The sequence below is a fragment of the Onychostoma macrolepis genome, chromosome 13, assembly GCF_012432095.1.
Source record: "Onychostoma macrolepis isolate SWU-2019 chromosome 13, ASM1243209v1, whole genome shotgun sequence".
Lineage (NCBI taxonomy): Eukaryota > Metazoa > Chordata > Actinopteri > Cypriniformes > Cyprinidae > Onychostoma > Onychostoma macrolepis.
Genome location: NC_081167.1, coordinates 28,662,183 through 28,687,591, shown reverse-complemented (window position 1 = coordinate 28,687,591; position 25,409 = coordinate 28,662,183). Strand labels below are relative to the sequence as shown.

The window sequence follows — 25,409 nt, the reverse complement described above, 5'->3', positions numbered from 1 at the left end:
CACATGTGAGACATAGGCTTCTTTCTTGAGAAAAAAAAAAGAGCACAGATGCCTAGGAGAAACATGTAAGGCATTAAAGAGATCTGATCTGTGATTTTTCTAACCCGTCGGACAACAGTAGAAGCTAAACGTGCATGAAATGACTGTACTAATGGAACGTGAATCATTTCGTCTTCAAAGAATCAAGTCAAAAACGTCCAAATTAATTTTAATTGAGACTTTGATGTCTTGGCAAATCTGAACACAGTTTGAGACATTAATAAGATCTCTCCTGAAACACAGAGAACATGCATATCATTTTCTTGAGAATAAAGCAGTTTTTATTTTCACATTGAAATGTCGACCTTTTGATTGCGATACAACAAAAAGTTGAAAAAACTCAAAAATCTTCTGAAGCTGGTTGCCTTAAACTTTAGATTTTTTACAGCGTGGGCCTTTTTCCATGAGAAAAAAAAGGGGCAAAAGTGTCAATTATCTCTCCATTTAATGCCTATGGGAGAAACACTTGAGACATTAAAATGATCTAATGTGTGACATGTGGCTTGAAATTGGACCCAATATATCTTTACATTGAAACGTTGACTTGATTGAGATCGTACTGAAACTAAAGGAGACACATGAGAATCTAAGCCTTTTCTCTGAGATTTTGGCGAATCTGTGCACTTGGCAAATTCTTCTCTGAGAAAAAAGGAGCAAAAGTGTTCATTTGCTCTCCATTTAATGTCTTGGAGAAACAATTGAGACATTTGTGATTTTGCTTTCATGTGGCTTGAAATTTCACTGAAATGTCGACTTTTAATTGAGATCCTTCTGAAACTAGAGGAGACACAACTGAGATGCTAGTCCTTTTCATTGAGACTCTAATGTCTGGGCAAATCTGAGCAAAGTTTGAGACCTTCCTTGAGAAAAAAAAAAAAAAGAGGCAAATGTGTCAATTTGCTCTCTATTTAATGCCTAGAAGAAATGTGACCCTGGAGCACAAAACCAGTCTTAAATCGCGCTGGTGTATTTGTAGCAATAGCCAACAATACATTATATGGGTCAAAATTATTATTATTTTTCTTATATGCCAAAAATCATTAGGATATTAAGTAAAGATCATGTTCCATGAAGATATTTTGTAAATTTCCTACTGTAAATATATCAAAACTTAATTTTTGATTAGTAATATGCATTGCTAAGAACTTCATTTGGACAACTTTAAAGGTGATTTTCTCAATATTTTGATTTACAAAAATTTTTGCACTCTCAGATTCCAGATTTTCAAATTGTAGTATCTCGGCCAAATATTGTCCGATCCTAACAAACCATACATCAATGGAAAGCTTATTTGTTCTCAATTTTTTTTAAAAATGGACCCTTATGACTGGTTTTGTGGTCCAGGGTCACAAATGTTAAAGAGATCTCATTCGTGATCAGAGCAGAGTGATGTTTCAGTTTAGAATAAATGCACTGGATATGACGTTTTACGCCTGTCGGTTTCATCTCAGCGAATCAGCACCTGATTCCACGGCTTTTGTTTACACAGAGCTGGACAAAGATTGGCGAGCGGGGAGAAGAGCGGCGGAGCGACATGTCAGGGCGTGTCCCGTCTGCGTCACACCGAGGAGCCTTTCGCCTGCGGCACACGCAGGGCCCAGACAGAAAACTCCTCTCTCGCTGCATTTGTGTCATAACTACATGAGAATAAACAAAAAGCAGACTGCCGTCTCATGACGGCGACCACACCTCAGACTAATAAAAGCCCAGAACAGCGCAGGGGTAATTGGGGCTGAGTTGTCATGGTGTGATTATAACCGTGAATGCTAATATCGGTGAGTCAGGTACTGTACAGTTCAGTTTCAGGTGGATTAAGTAGAAACACAAACACAAACACATGAAACGCAAATAGAGATTTAGGAGCGTGTCAATAGGCCTACTTCTCCATGACTTAACGTTTTCATTATGACACTGTATTCAAACGGCTTTTCTTTGTAAACTGGAACATCTGTTTAAAGGATGATGTACAGCAGTGACAGAAATGAACTTTATTAAAGGAAAAAATTTGGCGTTCCAGAATTTTTTCCTAATTGATCGGACCACTCTCAGCTGTTACATATACAGTCCAGTCAAAACTACAGCGTTTTACTGCTTGTTTTAGAGATAACATTTTTTTCTTATTGTTTATCTACCGTAAAAACATTTGGGGTCAGTAAGATCTATTTTAAATATTATATATTTTAAATATTTACTATTAAATAGGAAATATTTGTTCATATAAATTCATATTTTTATTCAGCAAGGATGCATCAAATTGATCAAAAATGACAGAAAATGCATTTATAGTGTTACAAAATACGTCTGTTACAAATAAATGCTGTCTTTAACTCCCTGTTCATCAAAGAAACCTGAAAAAAATGTATCACAGTTTCCACAAAAATATATTAAGCAGCAAAAACTGTTTTTGACGTAGATAAGACATGCTTCTTGAGCAGCAGATCAGCATATTAGAATGATTTCTGAAGGATCATGTGACACTGAAGAGTGGAGCAATGATGCTGAAAATTCAGCTTTGCATCACAGGAATAAATTACATTTTAAAATATATTCAAATGGAAAACAGTTGTTTTAAATTGTAATAATATTTCACAATTTTAACTGCATTTGTAGTCATTTATATGCAGCCTTGGTGAGCAGAAACGATAAAAAATCTTACCAACCACAAACTTTTGAACAGTATAGCATTTAATGTTGGATAGCATATAAAAAGTGATAAATTCACTATACAAACAGAAGTTTCTAAATCATTAATATCTGTAGCAATTTTGCCTCTTTGAGTGGCATTTTTGCACCCAGGCCTTTTCATTTCTGCCCCTGCTGTTTAAATACGTGACCTGGAGGCATTAAGGTGGTTAAATACTGGGCAGTTGAAGGCCTGACAGCTTTAGGCGCCGAAGTTTGACTTACAGCCCCAGTCGAGGCGAGCAGGATGGTATCCGGACGGCCGTGAGTCACCACAGTCTTTGTGAAGTGACTCCCGGTGGCCTGTAAACAGATATTCATCATATCTATCACACATGCTTTGGCTCCAACACGTCTGTCAAGCTCTTTTATGCCTCTCGTCTTCTCATCGTTCCTGCCGTCGCTCGGCTGACCTTGACTTCTCGCCTCTCGCCAGATAAGATAATGGTTATGACACTGGATTGTGTTTGTCTTGGGTTTTACGTGATGGTGCTAAAATGTGCCTAGAACATCAGGAAAAAGTTTTGCCAAAGAGATTTACAGTAGCATGTGAAAAAAAAATTCAACTGGGAACAGTTAGTAGGCATTGTGTAATGAAACAACTTCCTGTATTTTTTGCTGACTCACAGCAGAGGGTGTGGTCAGGAAGACACGAGTGGGCAGAATGCGCTTGTGAACCAGGAGCTTATGATCCATATGCTTGCTTTTTCAGTTGTTTAGTTTTCAATTTATATATCAAGATAAATGTCAAGACATAGAAGTTCAGATTTAAAGACAAACAAATAAGACCAATTTCTAATAATAATTTAAGCACATTTTTCAATGTGCATTTTTCAATCTCAAATCGTTATGCTGATAATATTTGTAATGAAAAAAATTATTTATTTAAGTTTTATAAAAATATTACAATGTTTGGTCTACTTATCAAAATTATTTTTTTAGATACTTGGTGTTGTGTTTACATAAAAATATTTATGTTTAAGATAATTTAAGTTAAATTATTATGATATTTGTAATACAAAATATTGATTTATACATGTATACATATACATAAACTATACATTTGTGTAATGAATTTCATTAGTTCATAAAAATATTAATATGTTTTGGTTTACTGATGTACAGTAATTTTTATTTATTTTTTTATTAGATACTCAGTGGTGTGTATACATATTAAAAATTAAATATGGATACTGACAGTATTTTTAGGACTACATAAGCACATGAGACAAACTAAAAAAAATGAAATGAATTAATCATAATGCATCATTCATTTAAATAAAATTTGTTATACTGATAATGTAATTTGGGTAACACTTTACAATAAGGTTCATTAGTTAACTACATTAGTTAACATTAACTAATAATAAATTGCACTTATACAGGGTTTATTAATCTTTGTTAATGTTAATTTCAACATTTACTAATACATTATTAAAATCTTTTTAACATTAGTTAATGCACTGTGAGCTAACATGAACTAACAATGAACATCTGTATTTTTATTAACTAACGTTAGTGAAGATTAGTAAATACAGTAACAAATGTATTGCTCATGGTTAGTTCATGTTAGTTAATACATTAACTAATGTTTAACTAATGAACCTTATTGTAAAGTGTTACCGTAATTTGTGATGAAAAAGTATTTAATTAGAAAAATACACTTACAGTATAAACGTGTGCATTGAATTTCATTAGTTTATGCAAATATTGAAATGTATTGACTGATCTAAATTTCTTATTTAGTTTGTATATATAAAAATATGTGAAATATTAAAACAAAATATAATCTCTGGTTCCTACTGATATTATTTTCAGGAGCACAAATAATACAAACAAATTTATTTAATTTATCATTCATTTTAATTCCATTTTTACTCAGACTGTTATGCTGATAAAATACTAATAATTTATTATTAAAATAACGATTTGTAATGAAAAAGTATTTCAGAAATATTCACTTATACATTTTAAACTTGTATAGTGAAATTTCTCTCTTTTTTTTCCTGATGTTAATTTCATTTTTAGATACTCAGTGGCATGTGTACATAAAAATATGCATGTGAAAGACACTAAAACATATAAAATATAATCTGTTAGTGATACTAACAGTATTTCAGGGGGTTTTCATCAGTATTTTCCCGCACGTGTCTAATTTTGTCCACTGCGAGAGATGTTTCACCCATACCTCTAAAAAAAAGAGCTGGTTCCTGATTTTATTTCAAGTTTCATGTCAAACATTATGTTGCAAATGACTGACGTTGAATAATACACCTGCAATTAAAAGAAAGTGCTATTTCACATGCTTTTGAGCTAAATAAGACACTGTGATTCTAAGGCAGCGCTGTAAAGGTATGTTTCTCCTGTGATATAAATAGTCAGCTAATGCAAAAGTCCAGTAAATGTCAAATGAAGCTCCAGAGGAAATTTGCCTATTAAGGCACGACAGCAAAATCTTCACATACGTCGTGCTTCAGGATCACTGCTGCAGCTGCGCAGTTTCACCCTCTCCATGCAAAATCTGCTCTGCACCTGCTGCTGGAGACATTAAGAACCATTTCAAGAAAGCAAAGTATCAGATCAATCTGCCCACATTTGCTGTAGCACGAGTAGGCCTGTCTACAGGATGTTTTTGTCTTGAGGGTAAGCAAGCATGATTACAAGTTTACCCATTTCCTCGTATGATTCGAGTAATTACTCCCTCAATTAAACTAATAAACTTCCAGCGCTTGGGTTCACGGTTTGTTTTTCAAGGAAAGCACAGAAAACAAATGTCTTTTGGGGCCTATGAACGGACATATATTAATGTTCACATCAATAACTGCGCTTAGAGAATTCAAAATGAATAGTGCGCTTTTATCCTAATATCTTACAGAAATTTGAGAAAAAAGCTTTTTTTTCATCAGTTTCAACTTCCTACAGTAGTTGATTAAAGGTCAGATGAGTTTGCTGGTGTGGCAGCACCTGTAGCTCTGTATGCAGTAAGTGTGAGATCAGCAGGGACAGTGAATCTCCAGCCGCTGGTTAGTAGCTCATGATCCTGGCAAAGACCCAGAGCCTTCGTGTCCTGAGGTGACCCACCCTACCGTGCCCCGATCTGAACCCCTCAGCACTGAGAGACCACCGGTTACACATCCGGCTTATCACCAAACAACATCAGTTTATGATACGTGTTGACATTTATGGGAAATGTCAACATCAGTTATAGGATTCATGCATCAAAGCATTCATTTGACTTTATTAGAGTTAAAAACAAAATGTTCTAAATACACACATTCATATTACTTTTATCATTTATAAGAAAATAGCCAGAAAAACAAAGCTGAGAAAATAATATTTTAGCACTTTATTATGTTTTGACATTTATATTATCTAATATACACATTTTATATATTATTTATATATTATATATAATAAATAAAAGTAAATTTCATATCAAATTATTATTATTGTGGTTTATATAGCGGAAATAAGAACATAAATTCTGGTTTTCAGTTAAAAGAGTCTGCGTTAAAATTTTATTTTATTAAAATTTAAAAGTTTATGATATACGTGTTGACATTTATGGGAAATATAAACATTAGTGGCATGATATGCATCAAAGCATTCATTTGTGTTTGAGTTAAAAATGTGTCCTAAATAATATTAATACACACAGTATATTATATATAATAAATAAAAGTACATAAATTCCATATCAAATGATTATTTTTTAATTACTATTTTATTTATTTTTTTATTCATAGATTGTGGTTTATATCAAATTGAATTTATGATGTGATAAAAGCCTACAACAAAAAGCTGAGAAAATTAATGAAAAACCAATAGAAATCAAAAAACAACAACTAATAAACGAGACAAGAATAAAACCTTCAGAGGAAAGAAATATGTTTTTTGTTTTGTTTCTTTGGCAAACATTCTGTGAAAAATCCACGTTTCAAATAGTATTCTAAATCTCAACCCACTTTTCTGTTTTCTTCACCTACACATGTACCATTTTTATCATCTACTAACCACTGATTAAGAACCAATGACACCGTTCTTATTTTAACAGACTTAATGACTCACTCTAAAGTCACAAATATTTTGGTGACCTTAACCCATAAGTCTGTATCTGACTTTTAACATCTATGCAAAACTCATGATTCAACCGCTTGATTTAACCGACACCCGTTAGTGTTAATAGTGGGAGGATTAAATATGACATCTGCATAATCCAAATTCAGCCGTTACATTACTCTACACTGCACTGCATTTAATGCAGATGCATGCACAAACACATCTGCAGTCTTAGAACAAGATCATAAATTGGAATCTTAAATATCAAAACACATTTTGCAATTACACTTGCACATGTAAATGATAAATAAACTTTTTTAGTACACTGCAAAATTAGTTGCACCATTGTTTTATTAATTCCTCCAACCCTGGTAACATGCTGGTGGAATAACAAAAAAACAAAAACAAATCTATTAATAGTCACACTCAGGAAATGCATCCTCCTAAAATCAGGGCAAGCAGAAATGCAATGGCACAAACTGCAGAAATGTCTCAAATAGGCAGTTTTTGTATGTCAACAACATGAAGCTCGCATCTCGTGTGTAAGTGACATTTGAGAGCGTTACACGTGTCCTAACACACAGACTCTGGGAATGCACTGCGCGCATGTAAACCACAACTCAACCACTCTGTTCGCGACTGGCAGACAGATCGTAGGAGGACAGATCAACGTAAACACACCGTTAAAATAAACAGTCACAAGTCTGACCACAGAAAAAGACAAATGTCAAACTGATCGTGTTTTTCAGGGAAACATTTATTGCCAGTGATAAGTGTTCATGTTACATGGCTCTGCATCGACTCATCAACAATACTTCAGCTAGTCTGGCAGTGCTGCTCTGTTGTTTGCCTTTACAAGTCCACAGCAGTTTAGCTTGAAAATAAATAAACTGTGCTGTCTTCAAGTCGCGTCACAGTCATATTCGCCAGGATGTCGAAATTAGTAATGAGAAACATGGGATTTTATAAGAGCCCCGACATTTTTTGGTGGTGATAAAATGACAGCAGAAGCTAATTGCTATAGAACGCAACAGTTGGGTTCCAGAAGTACAATCCATTCGTCTTCTCAACAGAGTTATAAACCTTTCGAGCTCTGAAAAGATGCACTTCTGTAGAAGCTGTAAATCAGTGATTTCAATTGGAATGTTATAAAAATAAATAAATAAATAAATAAATATGAATTAAAATAATAAATTAAACTATTAAAATATCACACTTAATAAAATTATGCTTAATATTTGTATTATACTTAATATGATATTGATATAATAAACAATAAATGACTGCAAGTCAAGAGTTTTATATTATATTTCATGAGTAGACAATTTCCTCAAAAACTGAAACTACACCGACTTCCGTCATCCGAACTTCTGCCATCTTTAAGCTAGTTGCTCTTTGAAGTTTTAATGGCTTAAAACTCTTTTTTTTAATTTTTGATAAATCCCTTTATAGAAAATGAATGAGAAAAATACTTCTGGAACCAAGACTGTGAATGTTGATTTAATGTATATCTAACATTTTGTGATAAAGAAAAAAAATACATTTTCAATCATTATATACGGTTGCACAAGAGTAATAAAATACATAAAGCTTAAAATCACACCTAATGTGCATCATTCGCTCTTCATTTTGTTGCACAGGAACTAAAAATGCTAAAGTTGTGCTAAAGTTTTGGGAATATTATAAAAAACAGTCTAAGCAAGTTCTGTGAACATTCTCTTTTAGCTGGCTTAAAGACACACATAAATATATGCTCAACTCATCCGTATTATTTCAAGCAAAATCACTTCACATCATAATTATGACTTCCGAACTCTTAAGTAGGAACTTCCCAGGAGGACCTGAAGGCAGAATAAACACTGTGCGCTGAGTGAGCGGCTGACCTCAAGTGCTGCGGCCCACGTCTGACGCCATTCTGCTGGACGACAGTCACTGCTCTTGTCTCTCCTCGCCGTGACCTGCACAAAAGCACACAAACGTCCAGTTAACTTCCAGAATCGCAAGGACTGAAGTAAACGTCAGGAGAGAGAGGGAGCGCCGCGGGCTGCGGCACCTGTCTGTGAGCGTTTCTCTGCAGACGTGCAGTAATAGCAGGGCTGAGGTTTCAGGGCCTGAGGCCGTGCCCTCAACAGCCCCCGTTTCTGCTTTTTTTGTGTTTTCTTTTCCACCCCCTCCTCCCCGATCCACAGAGTCATGAGTGAGAGAAGTCTCTTTGTTCCCAGAGCGAGCGGGCGGACTTCATTACACACAGACACAAGCGCAGAGAACATAATGACCGCCACGGATTAGACTTTTAGAATATAGAGTTGATCTTGTTTGCTTTGAAAGGTCAAAAACAAAAAACGTTCTCAGAACTTTGGTTAACGTTCTTGCAAGGTTCTCTCAAAGTTATGAACAAATGCTCTTCCAATGTTAACAGAACAGAAAAAAAACAACAACAACAACATCTATAAATGATTCACCGGACATTTTATTTCTGAAATGCTTTAGTTGGATGGTGATTTAATGTTTTTTTTTTTTAAATGTTACTTGTCAAAGATAACAATGCATGCTCATTTAAAGTTCATATAAGTAATAATAATAAATAAATAAAAAAACTTTAAGGCATTTGGACGTTTTGATCATGTTTGATCTAGAAATAATGTTTCTTTAACTTAATGAAACATTTGCAAAACATTCTAAGAACATATTTTTTTGTCATCTGGAGGGTTTAATCTTTAATATTGTTTTCAAAACATTAGCACAGAAAATTATTTGGTCATGGAACATTTTTTTTTTTTTTTAAAGTTGTATTTTTAAACGCTACTACTTGTTTCAGAGAACATTCAAAAGTAACATTCTTATAATGTTTGCAAAATTCTAAAATGGAATGTTCACTTAATGTTTGCATAACTGAAGAAGAAAAAAAAGAATGTTTTTTAAACGTTTTTTGTAACATTTTCAGAACTTAATGGGAACATTAGTACAATGTTTTTGAACATATTTGTCAGTTGGGAAAGAACCTACTTTATTTGACCAGTGTGATCATTCAAATTTAGCCGTGCATGTGCACATGTTCAGTTTTCAGGAATATAATACTTAAGCCTCATATTACAAGCAGTCTAAATATGTCACGTCAGCACGTATAGAAATAATGCCACCTGACATGTTTTATGACTAGGATTTTCATAAAAAATGATTAGGGTTTTGAGATGATAATCTAGTTAACCTCAGCACAAAAAAACTTGAGAAAAATCTTACTGGAAGAGTTTGCTCTTTCAAAGTCATGCTTTAAATAGTCAGCATTTCAATTTTATGGCATATAGTAAGATGTTTAATATTAAGAGCATATTTTAAAAAAGTACCGTTCTGAAACTAAAGCAAACTTTTATTTGAGATGAAGTTTTTTGTGAAAGATCACAATATGAATGCTAAAAGGTTTCATTTGGATCTTTATGACAGTGAAACCATGCAGCTATTAAAACATTACACACTGTATTTGCCTTTCCTACAGAAAAAAACAACACGGTCTAAACACATTTGCATCAAACAGTTTTTCGAAAATCACATCACACTTTTTTTCAATAATGAATGTGGCAAAAACAAATAGTTTGTGGCAATCGCAATTCAACGGAAAAGCAGCGGTACAACCTGTGCTAGAAAATGATGTCAAAAACAAATACATATTAACCCACACAGAGTTTAATTTGCATTGTGCATGGCGGCTGTCTCCCTCTCTACTTCAACCACATGATCGCGTGTTAGTCCCCCCTCAACAAAGTCATTGATCAAGCACTTTGTTGGTTAATGGCTGAGAAACGTATAAAAGCCCACATCCTTGAAGAATACATGATACGCGAAGACACACGGCTGAGAGATTTTACAGGAAAGACGCTGATTAAATTAAAACACGCTATCAAAATAAATATAAATTCATATCAATATAAACATTTATAACTTTATTACTTCATTTATTAAAATAAAGTAAATAATAAATTTTAAAAAACGTAAATAAAATAATTCAAATAAATAAATAATTAATAAATAAATATTCTATAAAAATGTCTATCAAAAATAAAACAAAAAACTACAAATGCGATATTTTCTTATAGACCACAGTGAGATTAAATAGTAGAACAAATAGAGACGTTTACGTGTGCTTCTTTCGTTTGTCCTGAAAAAAAGGGCCCCAGTAATTTTAAAGTGTACTCAGTTTTGCAACAATAGCAAATATTGTAATGAAAATCTCAATCTCAATATGATCTCACATTTCTCCCAAGACCAACTGATCTGAGCTGCTATACATATTCAGAAAAAAATACTAAAACAACTAATAAAACATGCAATGCAAACTCTATTACGTCTCTTGAGTTATGAAAAAGCATGGTCCGAGCAATAACCTTGACCTTGTGCTAATTCAGTCTTTGCTCATAAAACAGTTAGTGAAGTAAGAGTGTAGAATGAGAGCGGTGTAAAGAAGCGTTTGAGTAGGAGTGAAGGAGAGGCTCGCACCCGTCTCTCTGTCAACGCTGGAGGGGACGGCGCTGCTCGTGACTAAAGAGATAACAACCAGAAAAGCTCTCTCAGGGCCTGATGGGAAACCTGACACTGCGGCCGAGTGTGCCTAGATACTTACACACACACACACACACACACACACCACAGTGAGTCGCTGGCCCACACAAAGACTACGTACATATGCAACCAGACCAAAAACACAATATACATAACTTCATGTGGGGCGATTTAAAGTATTATCAAAGAATAGTTATAAAAAAATATGCATCCTGGATGCTGACAAACAATATAGTTAGCTATGTCACAAAACACCTGTTTGTTATAGCACATAATGTATTATGTACAAACTTTTATCAAAACAAAATTTCCACAAATAATTACAGGAAATGGCAAAGTAGCGCATTGATTAAACATTTGCATGATTGAATATTGCATGTCAATTTTGTTTATGATGTGTTTTTTTACCACCGTATCAACAAGAGTTTTACTGCGATACGACCACAATGCACTTACGTCCCACAAAAAAACAAAACAATGGCAGGTTACGAGAAACTCCTGACGCCAGCACTCACACCCTTCAACAACACGGCGTCCCTGTCCATTAAATATTCACGCCCCTCCGCAGGTTACTGGCGAGCGAGTCTTTGACCTGTTAATTGATGCGTGAGTGAGATTAATGTCTCTATTTCTCCTCGTGGTTATTCTTTAAAGATCCAAGTGCAAACAAGCCTCTCGGTTTCGGCCTGCTGTAAGGAGAGACATTTTAAAACGCTACTCTTATGGGTTGAGGAGTTTTCATTTATCGTGTATATTTACTGGTGCTTTTGATCATTAATTCTGTGCATTAGATGACCGAATATAAATATTTTTATTAAAAAAAATAAATAAATAAGCACATGCATTTTGATTTATTGTTGCTTTTAATTATGTGAGACAACGGCTAATTCAATCATCGATTGGTCCTTCCTTTAATGCTGAAAAATACGTTATCGTAACAGATGTGACATGAAGGGGCAACCTTTTTATAAAAACGACAACATGTATTAGAGGACATGAATTGAAAATATAAATTGCCAATTTTAGACACCCTTGTATCACATTGACATTCACTGTTGTTCAAAGTTTAGGGCTCTAATGCTCACCAAGTCTACATTTATGAGATCAAAACTGCAGTATGATATTCCTGTAAACAAAGCTGAATTTTCAGCATCATTACTCCAGTCTTCAGTGTCAATGTTGAAAACAATTGTGCTGCTCAAAACAACAGCATTTATTTGAAATTGTACAATTATAAATGTCTTTACTGTCTCTTGTACACTTGTAGTGTACGTTATGAATCTCTCGTGAGACATAAATCCTGTTTCAACATATAAAACAATTGCGTATGCCAGTAAGAATGCGTAGCACACATACTGTAGAGTATAAAAATGCAAATAGTTTGAACAGGAGATTTAAGAAGCATCCTAAAATGACTGTGATCGCAAAAATATGTAACCTTTAGCTCTGAAAATGCACTTTACTATTAATAATCGCCATCCTGTTTGTGCTTTAGATGACGTAAGAGCGAATATGCAGCTTTGCGGCCGGGAACCTACGGACACTCGAGGGGAATATAGGCAAACAAGTCTTTGCTGAGCTCTCACAACGTGACGTGTGTCGCATGCTGACGCAAGCACAGGCGGCTTTATCTCGTATCTATTACTCTAGGCCAGTTGATAAATGAGTTCCAAATTAGAAAACGGTGATTAGTAACCGTCTCCAGCATGAGCCAAGGAAAAAAGACGAGCTGTGTGAAAAAGCACCAGTCCCGTAGGTGGATGGTAGGCGAGAAATTTCTTCATGCACAAAGGTTCCTGCCAGATATCAATCAAAAATGTGCACTTACTCATCTGGATGAGACAGAGAAAGAGAGGTTACGACACAATGGAGACAAAGTCAAGTTTACACTAAATCTTAGAGTCAAATTTTTGCAGTATCTGAATTTAACTTCACCACAAAACACTACAGGAGTTAGTCAGACAGTGAGAAAAGACAATACGTGGTTTCTCATTTGCCTTCACGCCGCTAATTCACCAAACACTATTTTCTCTGACGTGCTGCATAGTAAGGAACACTGAGCAGATCGCAATCTATTTTCTTCAAAATGATTTTTCAGCTCATTGTGCTTGTGATAAAGTTATAGGAATTATTATTCAGACCGTCTGCTGTCACTTTTAGAGGACGTGTGGGAGCTGACAGACTTCAGAGGCGGTGTGTTTTTCTCTCAATTGAGGTCAAAGAGTATGTGTCAAAGGGAGAATGAGGAGTTACATTTGTTTTATTCAATGCAAAAAAATATCAACAAGGAGAGAAACAGCACACAAGAAAGTATCTGAACGGCCGCTGCTGAGAGGGTTAAAAATAGCACCTTCAAATGGTAAACAAAAGTTTAAACAGGAAGTGAGAGGCTAATATCTGCTGCGTGTTGTGGAGACAGTTCATGAGAAAACAACAAAATCACCAATTTAATTTATTCTGAAAATCTTAATCTCGACATATTGCTGAATACATTCATGTGACCTTCAGGTGACAAAAAGGTCAAAAACATGAGGCCTGCTCTAGCCTGATAAAACAGGGCTTTAAAAGAAAATACATGATGCTGCTGTGTTTCACTCTACTCAAATTATTTTGTTTAGAAACTAGAATTAGAACTAAAATTAGAAATCTTACCGATTTTAATAGGTCACATATAAAAAGTTTAACATGTGCATGAGGTCTCTGTTAATTCAGTTGAGTTGCTCTGAAATACACTTTAAAAATAAGATGAAAGATAGACATATTATTAAGTGATTGGGTCTATACTGATTTAGCTGGATTGTATCAAATCAAATAAATAGCAGAAAGCCTAACATTTAAAACATTTAAAACCAGTAGATGACAAAACACATTTTCAAATAAACTACTCGTGTAGTAGGTTCACCGAAATCAGCTCTGTAATCTCTGAAATACATCCTAAAAATTTCAACTGTACGCTGTCCCAATTTGACGCTTCGAAATGAATTTTCATGAAAGAAATATTCAATCAGTCTGTCGATGTCGTAAAATCTGTAGTTTCAATAGTCATAACAAAATGAATATCACAAATGCTGTCATTAAGATGTCTGTCTCAAAACACTCGTGGCCTGAAAAACAGACTTCGCTCTCTCTCTCTCTCTCTCTCTCTCAACTTTTTGATGGGCATTTGTTGTCGCTGAAAAGGTTAAAGATTTTTTTTCCTACGAAACTTGAGTGGGTTGAGGCAAAATTTCCCCTGTGTCTTCTATAATATCACCTAAACCATCGGTTTCAAAATGACTTCGATTTATTTATATAAAAACAACTACAAGACAAATGTGTCTCCAAATTAAAGTTTGCACAATAATTCTAAACGGGTCATTTTAGAGAAATAAATTCAAGAATGTAAACAACATGCCAAAGTGCAAAGAACTGTATTTCTTTAGATCTCCAGAAGAATCCAATTATACCTCCCTAAAGCATGTTTAGATATTTCTATAAAATTAGCCGATGAAATGTACAATTTAGAAATAATTTAACCATGTTCAGATTTTAGGGTTTTAGGGAGTTTTAGAAACCAAAACAACCCGAACTCTCAGTCCAAGGTCTTTCATGCTGCAACAGAAAAATCTCAATTTCCACATTTCGAAAGAAATTATGACAACGCGCTAAAAAGGCACACGGTTTGCTTCTTATTTCTACTTGATCAGAATTAGTCATTTGAGGCAGCCAGGAGAACAGAAGTAGTGCGTTTGATGATCTTCGTGGTTAGGCAAAGAAGTTTCTTTCGTGGGCAGACTGTCACAATTCTCTCCTGTCTTTCCTCTCCTGCGACACAACAAAATAAGAAAAAGACGAATACAAAAATATGTGAAAGCCTGAGAAAGACAATTGGTACAATTATAAAGCAGTAATTTGAGTGCTGCACACATGAAGGCAGTGCTGATGTAGATCTTCCTGAAGAAGATCAAAACAAATGTTACATCTCCAGCTCTTTCATAGCAGTTCTTTTAGGTTGCGGTGCGCCTCACACAATTTAATGCTTTATAGTGTCAAAATATAACATTTTTCACTTTCGTGCAAACTCTTCTAATCTTTCTGCACACGTGTTTGCATTGTCATCTAACAAACCTAGTACAGTTTTTACTGAAAACTCGCGCAAAAAATTGTCCGTAGCCCCAGCGTTATGAGCAACACAGATGATGACAACTCGAAAATGAATACTTTGAGTAAAATCATACGCACTTTTTGACTGCTGATAACAAGTTACTCCTACACACGCTGACAATTAATACTGAAACTTCAGTCAACACAGACCAGCCTTCAGCACAGCTCATCCACTCTTACCCACATATTTTTTTAAAGTATACAATTAAATTCCTTATTATTCTTATATTAGTCAACACTGACTTGTCTAAAAGGACAACTAAAAGATGCATGAGAAAAAATGTCAGGGGAACTCAACCATAACAATCAATAATACAACCAAAAGCAGTTCAAATATCCATAAAGAACTTTTTTTGCATTTATAAGTGATTTATTTAATAGCATAAAGGTCATTAGGTAAGGCAAGTCGTTTATGTAAACATGGAAACTTTGATGGCATGCTATTTGCTCATTTCCTCTGGCAAATGCAGAGTGAAGTCTCAAAAATTAATTAGGATGAACATCAAAAACAAAAGGTAACAATTTTAACAACATTTCAGAAAGTACTAAAATGTCCACCGTGTGCAGCTGGGTATTTTTTGCTTTTTTTGCTTTATGCGGGAGCGTTTATGAGACTGTCGTTAAAATGTCTGCAGCCCTCCTACTGTCTGAGCAAAGCAGCACACAGAACCACAGGTGGGAGTAAACACACACACACACACACACACACACACACACACACACACACAAAACAATACACAGACATGCACATTATACACTTACTTACACGGGCATAAAACCACTAAGGTGAATTTTGAAATGTAACATTTAGATCTCAATGAGCAGATGAAATTTTAAATCTCACCGAATGCATTTATACACAATGTTGTGGCTTTGACCTGTTGTTTTGGATCAGAGATTCAGAGATTAGTTTTTAATGTCGAGCCAACAGCCAGATCTCACCTAAAAATGACTTAAAATGGTCTCTCTGCAGTAATAAAGGTCAAAGGAAACAATCTTAATCTTATGGTTTACCAGTGATATTCTTTCTGTTTCAGCACCATGTGAAATATTTTGCAGAGAAACTTAAAATTGCACTATTAAAGTATAAAAAGCAACATTTTGGAATCTGGATCATCACTTAATCCCGTATTAATCCCAGGATATCATCTACTGGTTACTAAAATGGTAAAATATGATTGATGGATTAATTAAAATATGCATTTCTGTACTGACAGTGCACGCATTAAAAGCAACCCCAATGCATCTGGAATATCAATTAATCCTATTAGCTTTAGGATAAGCATTATTAGTGCAATCCGATCTGCACTACAACTGCATTACAAATGTGTGCACAATACAAAAACGATTAATCCTAGCGGAGAACGGCCCGTAAATTGATAGCTACGAAGAAGTGATTGACGTGTGCATCAAAACCCAATATAAAGCCCATAGCGAGAGGCTTTCTGAATAACGCTGGCGATGTTCAGTGGAGGTTCCTGGAATGTTTGTTTTAACACAAAGACGATGAGCTTAAAGATAAACCAAATTACGCCTGAAAAACAAAACTGAAAAGTCTTGTGGTTTTCACAAAAAAAAAAGAAAGAGAGAAAGAGAGAGAAAGAAAAAAAGAGTCAATTTATTCAGGCCGAGACTGTACTATATTTTGTGAAGGATATGGTATTTTAGCCTGACATTTAAACATCCTATGCTTTTGGCTGGTGCCATCTGTGCTGAAACCAACCCACGCGCACACAAACACAGCTCTCTCCCCTATTATCTCTCAGCAAACTGTTTTTAATATCAAATGAGCATAAAGTCACTATCAGAAAATGCATTTTATCTTTGACAATCACTGATAATCTGTTCCAGAATGCTGCTCAGACGGTGTATGTAAACAAATGCCAATATTGTAGCTCATAAATGCAAACACAAAGAACCGTTTATTCCATTCTGCACAAAAGGCAACAGTTTTTGCTTTTCCAGAGCTGCAGAAATAGTCCCGTGTTGCATGTAGTAAGACTAGTGCAGCTGTTCTTCAAAGAGACAAATAAAAGGTTAAAGGTCACAGTGAAATAGGCCGCGCTTCCCGACAGTTTCCAGTGAGGGAATTAAGAAAAAAATCATGAATAGCAAACAGACCAACTCAGACTTAAGCGGACAGATGGTTATTGAACTGAAGAATTCACATTCTTAAAAGCCCAGAAGGCCAGTTAATTCATGTGTACTTAGTATGGTTGTGTATACAAGGTCATGCATTGAATTTTGCAATACACTGCATGTTAGACGGCCTTGGATCAGTAATGCAATTATTTATCATTTACATTTATGCATTTAACATGCATTTTTATCCAAAGCAACTTTAAAAAAAGCAAATTTGTTAAAGTATAATAGAATAATATTAAATAAAAGCTTCCATTTATCTAGTTTAAATGACACACATGGTTATTCGGTGACGCATTTCCATGCTGTAATTGTAAAAATAAGTTCATCTAAAAATAAGCAGGTTCACCGAGTTATTGGTCATGTAATTTGGCAACATAATTTGTGTACAGTGCATTTTTCAGGACATGAGCCCATTACGTATTTCCTTGTCACTGCTTAAATAAGTGGCCTTGCTCAATTTCCTCGCTCAAAGCAGAACAATTGTGCCATCGGGCCGTTTTCAAATAAACTACAATGTGGAAGTCAGCTCGAGTTTCACGTCTCAGCCGTGTGCAATTTACAAGACGTTTTTTACCGCATCTCGGCTTTCAGAAGCGACAGTCTGCTCTTATCTTCTGTTATGTCATCATCTTGTTTTCACAATCTAAATTTCGGGAGCCCTCGGCAGTTTTCAGTCCATCACGGGAGAAGATTGCCGTGTCTATGCTGCAAAAAGCCCAAATACAGCTGCTTTGAACCATCGCATTGGTTTCACAAAGCGCCTAATGCACATCAACAGAACTAAACATAATACCACGCTTTTCCTTATATGATGGACAGCAGTGTGCACTCATCTTAAAACAAATGCTCACTTTTATCTTTTACCTTTTACCTGAGTGTAAACTGTACTGCAAGATTTAATCTGCATAACAATCTGGATTCTGCTTTCAGTGATGAAAATCACCTACTGTGCTGAATTATTTCTCTGATAAACCTTTAATAGGCTACACAGGCATTTTACTGATACATAAAGACACAATAAGAAGGACAATGGAGGTGATAAACTGGTCATGTGGCCATTTCCTGTTTAAAAAAAAAAACATCTTGTGAGTTGGTGCTGTAACCGGTGGGCCGTTAGACAAAAATGGGTCACAGGTCTGTTTTGATCACACAGAGCTGGAAAAAACCAAAGCTTAACGCAAATAATAAAATGCAACTAACCACACAAAATCAAGCCTAGGGAGGAAAATAGAATAGGCTTATCAAGTTAAGAAAGCACACCATCCCCACAGCATTTTGGTGCCAATTAATCTGTTTAAACTAGAAAACACACCTGCATTAAATATATATTGCAACTATAGATACAGCTACAGACAGCATGAAATTCAATAGAACCTTAAGATACCAAAATGGGCATATGTTTATAGCAATAGTTATACAACTAAACTATATTTTGCCTGCACAGTTTTAGAAAGGTTTAAAAATCTGAGTCCTGAAGCAATTTTAGATTCCAAAATTGTCTTGAGTGGCATTTTCATATGTTTATAGTAATATTTATGCACTGAAATATTCGACTGTAAGGCCATTTGCTAACTTTTGCATGGTAAACAATTTCAGAAGGGTGTAAAAAACAAAGTCCTGAAGCAATTTTAGATATCAAAATTGTCTAAAGTAGCATGTTCATGTTTATAGCAATATTTACACACTCCAATATTTGATTTTGAGAATTTTAGAAAGGTGTAAAAATCTGAGTCCCGAAGCAATTTTAGATGCCAACATTGTCTTGAGAGGAATTTTCATGTTTCTAGCAAAATGTACACACTCCAATATTTGATTTCAAGGACATTTATAAACTTCTGCACGGTAAACTATTTTAGAACGGTGTAAAAATCAGTCCTGAAGCAAACCAAGAACCACCGATCCACGGTCTTTATCAGCCAGTGCAGTCAAATCGATGCTTCAGAACAAAGAGAACGCCTGTCAAAGAGCTTCCTTTCCACTCAAAACACACCACGAGCGGTCACGCGCACATATATTCAGGCATAATCAACGTCCCTGCACCAAAAACACACGGCACGCAAGCAATATAGTCATATTTATCATCATATACCACAACTCTAAACGCTCACGCTTCCCAAACACAAGAGTCATCTCAAATATCCCTAAATCCAGCTTGTGCAAATCAATCTCACATTATTAACTTCACAGTTCACAATTCAGAAGCAAACGACTCACCCTTTATAGTTAATACTATGCAGACAACAAACATTTGACAATCTTCAATCTGAAGCTGATCCTTTATATGCCGGTCTGTAACCGTTTCCACTGACTAATACTGAAATAGTCAATGTGATATCATCTCTTATCAAACTACAACTGCCGGTCCTTTCCAAATCTCACTAGAAACCCATATTGATTTATATGCGGCTTTATGGAACACAACACCCTTACATATGAAATTCAAACATTTTCTTCATCCACCCACAATGTGTGAACTAGAATGTCATAATTAAAGGCTGCAGCCTACATGCGCATGGCACACAAACGACAGATACTACTGCATCTGTGATATTCCCATAAATCACGGTTATTAGTTAACGAAGACAGCTAAAGATAAGATAAATTAAGAAAGAAAACAAAACAGGTCTTGTGTTGTAATAGCAAACAGGAAACGGCACACCGTGGCTGCGTGAGAAAAACACAGAACTAAATCTAATACGTTTAAACGTAAAAATCAGATGCATGTTGAGTGTAAAATCAGCTTGTTTTATTTAATTATTTTCCACACTTTGAGAAGGCAGCTCTGTAGTGGATGACTGTATTGTGGATCATACTCATGTGATTCATTTCTTAAGCATTAAATATGAACTGGAAACTTTTATTCTAAATGTGCATTATAGTTTTTGTGTTGGCTGTAAAGATAGAAACTCTAACGCCCAGTGTGTGTGTGAAACTCACAAAATGTCAGTGAGGTAATTATGTGAGGAAACTCGAGCACGGGCGGCATGTTTCTCTCATCGATTGCTTCTTTAAAAGTCATATTGATTATGTGGCTTTTTGTATTAAGCACATGCACTTTTTGCCCTCATTTTATACAATAATATAAGAAACATCCTGAAGCATCCCTCTTAGTATATTCTGGTGACAAATCAAGGAACTGCACTTTATTTTTTGTTGACAAATAAATGTATACACTGGTTAATTTAGGTAACTTTAATTTTGAATGTAAAGAAATTGCATTTGTGATGCAGACTGAAAGCCAGCATCTTCTCTTATAAATCTATTTCAGTTTTCACACATTTAAGCTGAAGAAAAAAATTAAATGCTGACATAAGAGCAAATTCGAGAGGTTTTAGATAAGAGGTGTAGCTCAGGAAATAAACGCCCTCGGAGGATCTGACTGAAAATGCAAATTACACTCGGTTAATATACAATGATTCATAAACAAAGATACAGAAAAACACGGCCATTAATATGAAAACATCTATACTGGTAGTAGTGTAGCATATCCTACACATAAAAAGCATTTTGTCAGACCTAAAAATGAGCTTTATGTGATATCAAAAATTTGATTTAGTCAGAAATCAACCAGAATAAATTAGACTATACCTATGAAATTCATTATGAAGATCCAGCTAGGTTTGGAAAGAATCTTCACTGCTCACTTTTTTAGTCTATATTTATATTACGGTACTGAAGTTGATTTGAAAAACAAAAATCACTATATCCTTTATTTTAATTATGCCTGTATATTCAAGTGAAAAGGAATCATCTTGACTAATTATCACTCTCCAAAACATGTGAAATAAACAAGCAAGCAAAAAGTTGCTAATGTGTTGCAATTCGTGAAAAACAACCTCAGGATTTATGTTAATCTGGATATTTAATCACATTTCAGAATGTGGTTAGCAAAAGAGACAAATACACAGAGACACTGAAACCCAGAATGATGACATTTAGAGATCAGATTAATATTTCAAAAGGTAAAGTAGGCCTAACAATCAAAATAAGTTATGTACAGTGCAATTTTAACAAATGCTCATACGGGACGATTTTCTAAAAATAAAGCAATGTCAAAATAGCTTTAATTTCATCGGACTGACTCAAAATGGCTTCAGGTGTTCTTTTATAACCCATTTACAGGGAATTACTGTGTTAACCGGAGCAAAGCAGCACATAATCCCACAGAAACCATAAGAATATTTATAACAGGGCTCGTTCGTGAGTAATTTATTACGAAAGTAATGAGCTGTCATCTAAATACGAGAAGAGATTGAATCGTAATCACGGTAACTTGAAGTAAACTCGACGGGTCTTGGTCCCTATCTGTGTACAGTGTCTCTGCGCTTTATGAAAAACGCCCATATTTTTGTGAAATAGCTGCCTACTAAAGGTCGCACGTTTGTAAATGAAACTGCGAAATTAAAGAGAGTTCCCTTTGTTTCAAAATGACTCTAACTACTCATTTGTGGCATTTGGGGAGAGATACCTGCGCCGAAGCAACTTTAAGACAAAAGGAAAACAGAACTGCATCTATAACAGGTGTTTGGCGACACCAACTGGCCGACTGCGGCATTACAACACACTTAATAAACACTGCTCTACATTTCATTAAAATGTTCTTTGTACGAGGCGCTGAAGTGCTTGGAACTGAAACAAATATTTGCAAATGGAAAAAGTATATCAACAGTATGCTTTTGAAACTGGTTTCACTCAAGCTGAGTTGATCAAGGGTTGAAAAAGTGGAGAAAACGGCCACAAAACCTCATAAAATTTTTTTATTTTTTTTCCCCTCCATTAAGCCTATCAAAGAGCCCCAAACAAATAAAAAATAAGAAAATGAAAATAAAATGACATAAAACACAGAAGATGTGGTAGATCAAAGGAGGAAACATTATATTACCATACTGCAAGGAAGGAAAAAATAGGTAAAGATTTGAGAAAGCATAATGTCTTAATGGAGACAACACTTCTGTGCTCTGAAATGTTTATACTGATCAACCAGAGAGCTTTAAAAAGCTCCTGTGCACAAGAGCAGCTGCAAACAATGAGCACTGCTCTGTTCTGATTGGTGGAGGAGGAGGAGTGGGTGGAGACTACAGAAATCAAACAATGAGACTGATCAAGCCTCTCACTGTTGGACATCATCATGTGACACATCTATCTGTCTAACATGTCAGTAACTTATTTTAACTTATATTTTTGAATATAAAATGTGCTGTGGTCTTTTGACAGAGTGACATTGCTTTCCTAAATTTAGTCACACAGGGTCTACTGATTTTAAGACTTGCAAAGGGGGAAATGACTGAAAACACCACAAGAGTAGTTGTGCACATGCATAGCAGTCACTGTTTGAGTAAAAAAATCACTTATTTCAAATATGTCAGATTGACCTTCCGACAAAGGGAAGTATATATACAGTTATAAGGTGACATCTCTGGAGCTGAACTGAGCAGAATTGAGTTGAGAGTTTACAAAGTACATTTTAAAATGCACAAAATTTTGGGGACGGTAATATTTCTATTATTTTTTTTCAAAGAAATTAATACTTTTATTCAGCAAGGATGTGTGCAGCAAAAGTGCAGTTAAAGACATTTATAATATTACAAAAGATTTCTATTTTTTTTTTTACTTTCTAAATTGTGAAAAATAAAATGATTACAGTTTCCACAAAAATACTTAGCAGCATGACTATTTTCAACATTGATAATAAGCAGAAATATTCTTGAGCAGCAAATCAGCATATTAGAATGATATCTGAAGGATCATGTGACACTGAAGACTGGAATAAATTGCATTTTAAATTGTAATAATATTCCACACTATTTTAGTGTATTTTTGATCAAATAAACACAGCCTTAAACAAATTTAATTATTCCATGAGACACAAAAAGAGACATTTAGCAGAATGTCTAAGCTGAACATTTCCATACATTGAAAGTGAATCAGGGGCTTTCAAGCTACATAATAAGACAAATAAGCGCCATAAAGCATCATAGAAGTCATTTATATAATTGCTTAATGTGAGTAACATAATAAAATGTAATTTATTCATTGAAAATCTTGATGTACAGCTGTAGTCACCATTCACTTTCAATGTAATTAAAAGAGCAGCTTATCCTGCAATAAATAAAGCTTCAAAAGTTATGATAGTGAGTAAATCTGACTAAGGAGTCTGTTGTTGAAATGTGAAAACATTTTCTAACTGGAAGGACAGCATGTTTTCAGAGGACAAACTATACTAAGAAAGCTATACTAATAGTGAGTCATTCTCATCACACAGCTTTTTTATCCGAACCGCCCAAGCATGTAGCTGATGGCTAAATATCACCACCGCCGTCACCTCGATCAGCAGACATCATCTGCTTTTCCTCATTACACCAGTCCTTTAAATACAAACAGAGACAAAGCTAAAATGGATATGCTGTTTATAATGTTATTTGGTGTGTCTGCTAAACAGTCTCAAATAGCAGGGAATAAACAATGCTAAATGCAGGTATTAAAATGCAGGCAAACATAAAATCAGATAACAAAATAAACTTTTAAATTTAAGGCGAAAACACACTTCCTATATGTGTTTGTCTGGGAAATCACTTAAACCTCTTGTTTATGCAATTACAAAATTGTCCTGTTCAGTCTATTTCTTGTTTCTATTTTTTGCATATAGTTGGGTAGCATGTTAATACATTTAAATCGTCACTTTTTAGTTTTTTACTTTTGTACAATAAGCAATCTCGGTATTGTGTCGGACCGAATTGTGACATAAAATCACGATTAATTGTTTTCAACTCGTGGTGAAGTGAAAGTTTATAACAACAAGCCAAATATGCGAGATGTCTTGCCCACGATGAACTGATAAGCAAAGAGTTAATGCATTTACAATCTGCAGTCATGAGAATCTACAGCGCTGACTAAAAGCCGTAGAAAGCAGAGGGCTGGGACCACGCAGTGCCCGACTGACATCATGCATCAGCAAACGTATTCTTTGCACCCTTCAAAAAAATGTGCTGAATCTTACTACTAAAAAGAGAGACCAGACGAAATGACTAAACCATTTCACTATTTGTAATTCGTATAGTTCAGTGTGATCGAACTGAAACTAGGATGATCAAATAGGCAATTTAAGAGTCATTTATCACCTGATCCTCCTCAAACAACTCAAACAACCTGATACTTGTCCCTTTCCTGTGACATTAAGCTGACATTTAGCCAGCTCAACGTCATCTTTACCAGAAATCATAACAACTCATATTAACTTATTTAAAAAGCCACCTTCTATCCAGTTGCTACCCAGTCAATTCTGTAACTGAGCAGACAAGAACACAGTAAAAGTAAAGACTGGCCACATGAGAAATTATCTTAAAAAAAAATATTTTTGTAAAAATATTTTTTAAAAATTACAACATTTGAATTTCAAACAAAACAAATCAGTTTTACTCTCCTTCTCACTGAGGTGTAATGAATCAATCTTCTATGTTGTGCATTGAGTTAAGGGATTATTTTACAATAAATATTAATGCACATAAGCTAGGACTTGTATTTTGTTTTGCATAAATTATTAATCTTCACTATATAATATGAAAAGGCAATAGCGGTCAATTATGGTCAACAAATGACGTGTGTACAATCTAGCGGTCAAGTCGGTTCAATAAATGACGTGGCCCATATAAGCTGTCAAGTGAAAGTATCTCATTCATAGCCAGATTTAATTTAAAAAATTGTATTAACCATGCAAAATGAATACAGTATTCAACATACATAACAGAACACCATACAAAGCATAAAAGTTATAGTAGTATGCTTGACAA

General features: G+C 34.8%; 1 long non-coding RNA gene across 1 annotated transcript in view; it reads right to left on the bottom strand.

Annotated features, from left to right (window-relative positions):
• Positions 1 to 7,516: 7,516 nt before the first annotated feature.
• The window catches only part of LOC131552739 (uncharacterized), a 35,595-nt gene continuing 17,702 nt past the window's right edge, over positions 7,517 to 25,409 (bottom strand). Inside the window, exon 2 of the long non-coding RNA XR_009274044.1 lies at positions 7,517 to 8,738. This is a non-coding gene — a long non-coding RNA (uncharacterized LOC131552739). The remainder of the gene's footprint in view (positions 8,739 to 25,409) is intronic.